General features: G+C 50.9%; 1 long non-coding RNA gene across 1 annotated transcript in view; it reads left to right on the top strand.

The window, feature by feature from the left end:
• Positions 1 to 9,419, top strand: part of LOC144889059 (uncharacterized) — a 30,675-nt gene extending 21,256 nt beyond the window's left edge. The window contains exon 3 of the long non-coding RNA XR_013621569.1: positions 9,249 to 9,419. This is a non-coding gene — a long non-coding RNA (uncharacterized LOC144889059). The remainder of the gene's footprint in view (positions 1 to 9,248) is intronic.
• The last annotated feature ends 1,760 nt before the right edge of the window (positions 9,420 to 11,179 follow it).

Here is an 11,179-nt window from a genome sequence, read left to right on the forward strand (position 1 = left end):
TTAAATGTCGTGCCCAGGTTCACCGCATCTCACGTAGACAACTATAGGACATCTTGCTAGTTATTCTTAGTCTATGTCAGTTAAGGACTCGTTTCCATTAATTCTGACTCTTCGTTGCACGAAATTGTGATCGTATGGCACCAGTAGTGAGTTTAGGACCTCCCCTTACCTCCTCCCATCTTCCCCATGAAACAACAACAACAACTACAACAACTACAACAACAACTACAACAACAACAACTACAACTACAACTACAACTACAACAACAGTGGAGATGGGGGCGGCGCGGCGCGGGGGAGTGTGCGTCCTCACACCGGCTCGGTTAGCCGCCATGACCATGCGCTCCGACGGGGTTACCACGAAGGGGCTCCCTGTCAGCCCCTCGTCAAGGGCGGAGCCGGTAACCCCCCCGCACGCACCCAATGAGAAGCAACGGGCCGATTCCATCTGGGGCGGAGCTAACGAGCCGAGGGCGTGTCACTCCCCGCCGGATATACGCAGCCACTTACCGGACGTGACGTGAGATGCGCCCCCGACTGAAGAAGACAAGTCACGACCTTCGAGCGCTGAGTGAGGCCTCCCGCATCTCTGGACCGGAGCGGGTCGATTCTGTCCTTGAGCCAAGAGTGCACCTTGAGCCATCGACTACCCGCTTTCCTTGCCATCAATCCCCGTGTGAGTCAGTTTTGTCCCGTTTATCTGTCGTCTGTCGGGGCTAATATAAGAGTGTGTCTAAGTGCCTGTCTTTCTATGCTGTCCCTCTCATTCCTGTAATCTGACCTTCCGCAATATTATAACCTCTTCCGGGGGTCTTGAGAACTGAACCCTTGGTGTCGTGTCATTTTAATCCCAGCCGTTGTGTCCTTTTCCATCATTGATTTAGCATAGCGCGACTTAGTCAACGTTCGAGTATAATCGGGTAAACGTGCAGGCGCGGTCATACCAAACCGCTCGGTAGACCAACATCCACAACCGCGTCTGTAACAATTGGTGTCAGGAGTGTCGGATTCGAACCTGGGACTAAATTTATTAGGCCCAAATTTTGGAACACCAATTGTACCACTAGGGTAACAATTGGTGTTGGGAGGTAGAATTCGATCCAGAGCGCGTTTCCCGCGCTCGAAATTATAACGACGAAATTTGATTTGTTTTACGGAAATAAAAACCCGAATTTTGAAAGTCGCGCTATGGCGGATCAAGACAGCTGGGGTCCGGTAGGGGAGAGTGAGGCAGGGTCGGTCCAGGACCAAATTGAGGGACGCGAGGAGTGCGAAGCAGCGAGGGTAGCAGACGCACAAAATAGCGTCGTTGCGCCCGACGTTGCGGGGGCGCAAAATGGCGCCTCGCTGGTCACCGCGCCCGCGACCGTGGCAGCGCCCCTGGTGGATTCGAACCTTTTCCTCCTGCAAATGAGGGCCCTTATGGAACAAATGGGTGAGCAATTGGGAGACCAAATTAGAGGTTTGAAAAGCAGTATGGGACAAATGGGGAACCGGATGGAGGCTCAGAATGAGCAATTGGGGGTAATGGGGAACCGGATGGATGCTCAGGGTGAGCGATTGGAGGGCAAAATAGGGGTAATGAGGGACGAAGCGAGGGGTACCGGAGAGGGGTTAGACAATAATTTTAAGGAGTTAGACAAGAAATTTGGGAAGTTAGACAATAATTTTGAGGGGTTAGACAACGGGATAAAAGAGGTGAGAAATGGGTTAATAGGGTTAGAAAACAGTATGGAAGGCAAATTGAGGGACATGAGGGACCAAGCGGAAAGGGAAGTTAAACAAATGGAGCAGCAGATAGAGGGGGTCAGAATGGGGGTAGAAACTAAACTGGATGCTCACAGGGAGGAAATGGAGCAGATGAGGGTGGCATCTGGGCAGGAGATGCAAGTGATGGGAGAGGAGATCAGAAGAGGAGTGAGTGAGGAGGTCGGAGGAGTGCGCGAGGAGGTGAGGCACTGTAAGGAGCACATGGAGAAGGAGGTGAGAAAGGGGACTGTAAAGTTACAAGGGGGCATAGAGGACCTGACGCAGGAGGTGGAACAGCTGACGGAGGGACAAAAAGGACTAACGGAGCAGGTTCAAAGGAACACTGCGGTATTAGGAGGTTTAAAAGCGACACAAAACGACATAAAAAACGACTTAATAGCGACAAAGAGGGAATGTCAGATGGTACGTGAGGGACTGACAGCGAGGTTGGACGAGGTGGTAGAGGTAATGGAGACGAAGGACCGGCAGGTGAGGACGCACCTGGAAACGGTCAAGGTAGCCTTAGAGGACGAGCTTGAGGAGACGTACCGGGGAATAAAAGAGGTGAAGCAGAAATTAGAAGAAGTGGAAGAAGGGGTGAGCGAAATTAAGAAGCGACGGAGAGAGGATAAGAAGGAGATAAAAGAGGAGATAAAAGAATTGGTCCAAAGTCTGTGTTTGGATCGTGATGATGTGCTCATTAACCGGATGAGGGATTCGCAGGTGATGGAGGAGAAGCGAAAAGGAAGAGGACCCGGTGTAAGTGGTGACCAATATGGTCGTGCGTATGATGCGCCAGGGGATTTAAGAAGCTTGGGGGTCGAGATAGACCCGGGTGTTCGTGAGAGGCCGTTGGTGAAGTGTGCGACAGGTCTGGTGTGCGAAAAAGGAGGTGTGCGAGAAAGTCCGACTCTGGGGTGTGTGAGGAAAAAGTGCGTGCCAAGGAGTGAGTGTGCTGGCGAGAATGAGTCGGTCGTAGCGCGTGTGCGAGGGAGCACATGGAAGCGCGGTGTGGTGAGTGTTACAGAGGGTGTAACGGGAGAGTGTGCGCGAGAAAGGTGTGTGACGGACAGGTGCATGAGGAAAGAGTGCGCTGTCAAGAGTAAGGGTGAGTGCGCTGTCAAGAATGGAGGTGAGAGTAGTGAGAGTGACAAGGAGAGTGAGTTGGTTGTGACAGGTGAGCGAGGATGTACACCTGGGATGGAAGGATGCACATCTGGAATGGTAGAGCGTGAGTGGGAATGCACGCTGGAATTGGTAGTGAGGCACGTGGTTGGGTGTGCGAATGAGAGCACACCTGTGATTGTCACAGAGGAGGGGGCGCGAAGAGGTGTGTTGGTGAGGTGTGCGACCAACGAATGTGTGCCAAAGTGTTCGGTGGTCAGGTGTGTGACCAAGGCTGTGAGTGGAATGGGTGTACCGAGGTGTGTAAGGAAAGGTACGAGGAGCATGGAAACGGCTGGATGTGTGAGCAAGGAACGGGCCGCGGGGTGTAAGCGTCCAGGTGAAGCATCGACGTTAGACGGGGTAGAGTTTAGGTCGACTTTTAGCCGAATCGGGCCCTCGGTGCGTGCTGGGCCTCGCTTTGAACGGCCGCGTCCGTGCTCCACTAGGCGGAGCGGGCAGCCCGATAGAAAGGGTCGTCATGGCGACCACTTTTTGTTGAGGCATTCCGGCAGGTCGAGATCGGGACATTGGATGGCTCCACGCCGAGATGGTGCGTGGGATCTCGGCCCGGGTAAGCCCCCGTCCCTGCCCCGAATGCCGGACGCATCCAGCCGCTGGCGCAGAACAACCCGCATTCATGGCTTGGCTTTACGAAGCCGGGCTTTGGACAGGAATTGGCGCATCGAGAGGCATTAGTGAGTAGACTGGGTGATGAGGTTAGTGTTTTGGACCCAAAATTAGAGAAAAACAAAATTTGATGATTGGCAAGGGATTGGCAGTAGTGATTGGCAGTAGTGATTGGCAGATGATGGGTAGTGATTGGCAAATTTTTAATTTGTTGAAATTTGATGTGCGAAATTGGTAGTGAGCGATGGGCCCGGTGGGTAAGGCTGGCATCCCTGCCACCCTTCCCATAGGTGGGGGCAAATGCGCAATAGCTTATGGGGTTGATGGCAGTGAAAACTAGCCCGGGTGGGTTAGGTTATATTGTAGGGATCTAGCGAAGATGACATTAGGTGACGTTAAGTTTAGTTAGTGACTGATACCTGTAGTGGGGACGCAGGTAGATTAGTGTGGATGATAATGACGTGGGAGCGCAATAGTTTAAAGGGACGACTGGGAAGCGCAAGTTTCAGAGGGGAGTAGTTAGGTGAGATGATGCTGTGTGAGAATTGAACAGGTGTGATTGCACAGGTGTGCAACTGGACAGGTGTGTGGAGCAGTGTGTGAGTAGTGAGTGTTGTGGATCAGCGCGAATGCGCTTGGGGAGAGAAGGGTGCAGGTGGCACCAGGTGTGAGAGCACAGGTGTGCAAGTAAAGGTGTGTGGAGAGAGTTGGAGTAATTGGTACGGAGTGGTGTGCATGGTGCGAAGGTGTGGATGGGGGAAGAGTGGACCCCTTTCACGAGTACCCGGGGCGGGTAGTGTAAGTGTTAGGTAGAGGGTATAGGTAAATTGTGGTTGGATATTGGCATCTGTGGTGCGGGTGACAGAATGGTATTTGGATGGGTGCATTAGTGTTGTGGAAATGGCTGGGCGTGTAGCCTGTTAGTGTGTGTAGTTGGTTGGGCACTCCACCACTGTGAGGATGTCGGCCAGGTGAGGCCGCAGGTGGGCTCTGGGAGCCGATAGTTGTGAGTGGGTGCCTGAGGATCCCGGGTGTGGATCGGGCAGCCCAGTGCCAGAGAGGGCACCGAGTGGGGAGAGCGCCAGAGGGCCTTCCCCAGGTAGTTAGGTTAGGGTAAGGAGCAGGTAAGCTTGGAGGCAACTGCAGTGGTGGAGGTGTGCAGGTGGGTAGACCCACTGGGAGAGGTACACGCCACAGCCCAGAAATTGTGCGAGGGCACCGGGAGATGAATCGGGGGAGTGAGACCCCAAATTGAAAAGCACCACAGTTTGGCCAATGGGAATTGGTTTTTAGAACCCATAGTGTAAGAGGGCCAATGGTTTGGCCGGAGAAAGACCCCGGGTAGTGTAAAGTTGTTAAAGTCATTTAGGAAATAGTTAGGATTGATGAACCTGTCGCACCATACGCAGCCACTTACCTGTGGTGATGATGATGACTCCACACCTGTGTTTTCTTTGTTCTGTGTGCAGGAAATGAGAATTGCTGTGTGGATTGGTGAGACGCATCACGACGTGGATGAGACATTGGGGTGATTCCATCTCTCCCTCCCTAGGAGGGACTGATGATGAATTGGTAATGGCAAATTTTGATGAGTTGAAAATGGCAAATTTGATTGGTTAGGAGGGAGAGAAGACGAATTTGGTATATGGGAGGAACGGGGAAGACAGTAGGGACGTTTGTTGATTTGTAAAGTAGATGTTTATGGGTAGTGTTGTGTTTTGTGGATACAGTAAGGGGTAAGGGAGGGGCCATGTAGGTTACCTGGTGGGGGGGGGGGGCGTACGGTAGGAACGTACCTGTCTCACCTGGTTCCCATGTGCCCCCAGTGTGCATTACCTTACATTGCGTGCACTTTTGCGCCCTTACCACCTTACTCACTTGTCTGCTTCTTTTGTCTCCCACCTCTGAGGATCTGGCTTTGGGGTAGAGAGAGAGGAGAGAGAGGTGCTGGCTACGCAGTTGTGGGCCTGCACTTTCGCTGCTTGCTGCCTGGATCGATACACCATATGGACCGCAATGTTGGTGGCCACCCACAATGGACCGCAGTTCTTTTGCGGCCAAGCACCACCCGTGGATGGACCTATGGGTCAACGTGGCACCTATGCCATACAAGGTGAACCACTTATAGTTGGCCCCCTGACGGCCACAATACAGAAATGGACGCGGTTGGCACCTTTCTTTATTTTTTTGAAAGAGGCAAGAACACCAAGTGCACCACACGAAGGCAAGACCAGCGGCAGAACATCGGCCGGCTGCGACACCACCGGTGATTTATAAACACTTTATTGGTGCACCGGATGGTGCTGACTGTGTTATGGGGTGGTGCTTTTGATGCTTGGAAGGGGTGCTCTGCACATTATTAAAGGCCATAAGGCCACAGAGCACTCGTGGGTTGGTGTATCGATGCTGGCATGCGTGCTCTCTCTATGCATAACATCTGCATGTGTTCCTCCAAAAACAGGTCCTGGATCGTAGTGTAAATATCAGCGTAGTCTTGTGTAAATAATGCTCCCTACCGGCTGTATGTTTAGTTTGCGAATTCTTTCCGGATTCGGTTATCCTGTGGGTGTGTTTCTGTGAGGAGAAGGGTGCAACGTCGCAGGGGGACATATTTACTCATTTGTGAATATCTGTAAAACTGTCGCACTCAGGGTAGAGTTAATAGTAGAGGGAACTACATCTGAGTGCCACACTAAAATAGGTAAAAATTTATCGGGTCGGGACGCCCCGAGGGTAGAGAAGGGTGCAATGTTGCGGATATGGGACTTGGCCTCAATATCCGCTTGTAAATACTCCCCTATTTCCCCAATACTCCCCAACTATCCCCAATCCCCCATTCCCTAGTCCCATTGCCTGTAAATAACACTCTGTAGAACCGACCTTCCCCTTTTTCCCCCATTAAATGTCGTGCCCAGGTTCACCGCATCTCACGTAGACAACTATGGGACATCTTGCTAGTTATTCTTAGTCTATGTCAGTTAAGGACTCGTTTCCATTAATTCTGACTCTTCGTTGCACCAGAATGTGATCGTATGGCACCAGTAGTGAGTTTAGGACCTCCCCTTACCTCCTCCCATCTTCCCCATGAAACAACAACAACAACAACTACAACAACTACAACAACAACAACAACAACAACTACAACAACAACAACAACAACTACAACAACAACTACAACTACAACAACAGAGGAGATGGGGGCGGCGCGGCGCGGGGGAGTGTGCGTCCTCACACCGGCTCGGTTAGCCGCCATGACCATGCGCTCCGACGGGGTTACCACGAAGGGGCTCCCTGTCAGCCCCTCGTCAAGGGCAGAGCCGGTAACCCCCCCGCACGCACCCAATGAGAAGCAACGGGCCGATTCCATCTGGGGCGGAGCTAACGAGCCGAGGGCGTGTCACTCCCCGCCGGATATACGCAGCCACTTACCGGACGTGACGTGAGATGCGCCCCCGACTGAAGAAGACAAGTCACGACCTTCGAGCGCTGAGTGAGGCCTCCCGCATCTCTGGACCGGAGCGGGTCGATTCTGTCCTTGAGCCAAGAGTGCACCTTGAGCCATCGACTACCCGCTTTCCTTGCCATCAATCCCCGTGTGAGTCAGTTTTGTCCCGTTTATCTGTCGTCTGTCGGGGCTAATATAAGAGTGTGTCTAAGTGCCTGTCTTTCTATGCTGTCCCTCTCATTCCTGTAATCTGACCTTCCGCAATATTATAACCTCCTCCGGAGGTCTTGAGAACTGAACCCTTGGTGTCGTGTCATTTTAATCCCAGCCGTTGTGTCCTTTTCCATCATTGATTTAGCATAGCGCGACTTAGTCAACGTTCGAGTATAATCGGGTAAACGTGCAGGCGCGGTCATACCAAACCGCTCGGTAGACCAACATCCACAACCGCGTCTGTAACAATATTATGAAAAGATCTGGATATTGGGCCATCTCAGATTCAGAGATTTGATTTTTGCAAGATTTCGATTCGATTGGGATCGAAGAGAACACCTTCTTCGTCTTCTGTACAGTGAAGTTGCCAGCCCTGAATTCTCTGGCTACATCTGGGTGCTTCATTGGGAGTGCAACCGTGTCCCTCAGGTGAACAGGGACACACCTGGCATAGTGTGTGTGGTCTAAGGCATGGAACCATGGGACCAGTTCCGTCAGGGCATCAAGGTACGTCGTGAATGAAGCCTGCCGCAGAGAACGCACGTAGACCAGTACCAACATCTCTAGTTCCAGCACAGTTGCCCAGTACTGAAAGTTGGGAATGTCTTCTCCTCTCTGGTGACACCAGTCTTCGAACTCAGGCAGGTCTTCTGCATCATCAGCATATGTCATACAGTGGCGTTCATACGCACGGTGTTGCAGGATGTGCAGTGCCGCTGCAGTGATTTGATGAGCTCTTCTTGTGCGGGTGACGTGGGCAGCTCGTAGGAAGGAGTCGGCCGTCCCTGGCGTTGCAATCTCAGCTTGCAAAATCTGCAAATCTTGCAAAAATCAAATCTCTGAATCTGAGATGGCCCAATATCCAGATCTTTTCATAATATGATAGTCTACTAGTGTGCCAAATTTGGTGCTTGTATCACAAAATGCACAATTCTTTTGAATATTTGGGCTAAGCCGCCCCACTAAAACGATATCTATAGGTGTGCAAAGTGTCAAGTTAATCCATCCTTCGATGCCTGAGCCTTAGGCGAACAAACTTTTCAAGTCCTTGCATTATAGTATGATTTTCCTTGGTGGCCATATTGGATTTTGGACGTCATCTCGAAAATAAGTGACATATGAAATGTACCTTTCCCTGAATCAGTTTCACTGACCTCAAAAACCCCTGATTTGATACCTCATTTGTCTATCTGTGACTTCTACAGCCAGAGATATATGATATTTCAGTTTTGCTGGTGGCATTTTGAATTTTGGCCAACATCTTGGAAAATCTGAAACGGTCAGGATGGCTCCTCGGCTAAAATCAATTGATAGGTCCAAACGAAGCTCCATACCAAATTTGGGACTTTTGTCCGGCTTGTAACATTACGCCTAAAAATTGTTGCTAAGCCACCTGACTATCACATGCAGTGTTATTTGTAAAAGTTTGGTCCATAAGCACGAAAATAAAAATGGTAGTTTTGTAAAGTCGTTCCCCCAGAAATTATTGCTAAGCTGCCTAACTAGATCAATCACATGGGGGTTAAATGCATGTTCCAAGTGAACTCCAATCGGTGGAGGCGTCGTGGTGCACCGGGCTAAGGCGGGCCACGATGACGTATCAACGATGCGTACTCGAGAGCTGTAAACGGCAAAGGTTCGAATCCTCGACCCTGGGCCCCCGCAGGTGTTGCGCCGCGGAAAATGAGCCTCACGCTAAAGACGTCCGGGCGGACGCCCCGGGCACCCGGGCCTCCACCCTTTTGAATCCAAACCAATTAATCAATAATTAATCACTGAAAAGCGAATTTATGCATTTGAAATCGTCCACCGTTCCTTGTCGTGACGTCACATTCAACGGCCATAAAATGAAATGTTGTTGTTTTTTTGAAGGATATTTAAATAATCTCGTTGACCCTTAAGGACTTATATATATATATATATATATATATATATATATATATATATATATATAAAACCCTTCGGTTTATAATTATATATAAAATCGATGGACCATCCACAGGGTAAAGGAAAGAATAAAAGAAAAAAATATCACTTCCCGTTCCAGATCCAGGAAGTTGACCCCAAGAGGAAGAAGAAGAAGAAGAACCACCCTTCGGCTAGTCACTCGTCACTCGTCACTCGTCACGTCAGTCGTCAGTCGTAGTCCTCGGGCACACTGAAACTGTAAGTGTCATGTGCGGCTGTCATACGGGTTGAAGGCACGAACAGTGCACCAAAATCGAGCGTCATTATATATCATAAATTAATAATGCACTATATCCTGCCTCCAAAGGTGCGGGCGACAGTCCCTGACCGAGCTTTGTTGGTTTATTGGTTTATTCCCAAAGATGGATGTTCCATTCACCGTCAGGAGCATTCCCAAAGATGGATGTTCAATTCATGGTGAGGAGCATTCCCAAAGATGGATGTTCCATTCACGGTGAGGAGCATTCCCAAAATTAGTCACGTGAAAAAGTAAGTACCCGTGTACAAGTAAGTACACGTGAAAAAGCTCCGTCTCCCTGTGCCGCCCCGTCTCCCTGTCCCGCTCCGTCTCCCTGTCCCGCTCCGGCTCCCTGTCCCGCTCCGTCTCCCTGTCCCGCTCAGTCTCCCTGTCCCGCTCAGTCTCCCTGTCCCGCTCAGTCTCTCTGTCCCGCTCAGTCTCCCTGTCCCGCTCAGTCTCCCTGTCCCGCTCAGTCTCCCTGTCCCGCTCAGTCTCCCTGTCCCGCTCAGTCTCCCTGTCTGCGGGCGACAGCTCAGTCTCTCTGTATGGAGTGGGAGGGAGAGAGCAGTGGGATTGGTAGAATATGGAGTGGGAGGGAGAGAGCAGTGGGATTGGTAGAATATGGAGTGGGAGGGAGAGAGCAGTGGGATTGGTCGAGTGAAGTATGGAGTGGAAGGGAGAGAGCAGTGGGATTGGTAGAATATGGAGTGGGAGGGAGAGAGCAGTGGGATTGGTCGAATATGGAGCGGGAGGGAGAGAGCAGTGGGATTGGTCGAATATGGAGCGGGAGGGAGAGAGCAGTGGGATTGGTCGAGTGTGGAGTGGAATGGAGAGAGCAGTGGGATTGGTCGAATATGGAGTGGGAGGGAGAGAGCAGTGGGATTGGTCGAGTGATGTATGGAGTGGAAGGGAGAGAGCAGTGGGATTGATCGAATATGGAGTGGGAGGGAGAGAGCAGTGGGATTGGTCGAGTAAAGTATGGAGTGGAAGGGAGAGAGCAGTGGGATTGGTAGAATATGGAGTGGGAGGGAGAGAGCAGTGGGATTGGTCGAGTGAAGTATGGAGTGGAAGGGAGAGAGCAGTGGGATTGGTCGAATATGGAGTGGGAGGGAGAGAGCAGTGGGATTGGTCGAGTGAAATATGGAGTGGAAGGGAGAGAGCAGTGGGATTGGTAGAATATGGAGTGGGAGGGAGAGAGCAGTTGGATTGGTAGAATATGGAGTGGGAGGGAGAGAGCAGTGGGATTGGTCGAGTGAAGTATGGAGTGGGAGGGAGAGAGCAGTGGGATTGGTAGAATATGGAGTGGGAGGGAGAGAGCAGTGGGATTGGTAGAATATGGAGTGGGAGGGAGAGAGCAGTGGGATTGGTAGAATATGGAGTGGGAGGGAGAGAGCAGTGGGATTGGTAGAATATGGAGTGGGAGGGAGAGAGCAGTGGGATTGGTAGAATATGGAGTGGGAGGGAGAGAGCAGTGGGATTGGTAGAATATGGAGTGGGAGGGAGAGAGCAGTGGGATTGGTCGAGTGAAGTATGGAGTGGAAGGGAGAGAGCAGTGGGATTGGTAGAATATGGAGTGGGAGGGAGAGAGCAGTTGGATTGGTAGAATATGGAGTGGTCTTTTGGTATAATCCTGGGTTAAATGTGCATCCACCTTTTGGTATAATCCTGGGGTAAATGTGCATCCACCTTTTGGTATAATCCTGGGTTAAACGTGCATCCACCTTTTGGTATAATCCTGGGTTAAATGTGCATCCACCTTTTGGTATAATCCT

This window comes from Myxine glutinosa, unplaced genomic scaffold (assembly GCF_964187855.1).
Source record: "Myxine glutinosa unplaced genomic scaffold, kmMyxGlut1.1 SCAFFOLD_630, whole genome shotgun sequence".
Lineage (NCBI taxonomy): Eukaryota > Metazoa > Chordata > Myxini > Myxiniformes > Myxinidae > Myxine > Myxine glutinosa.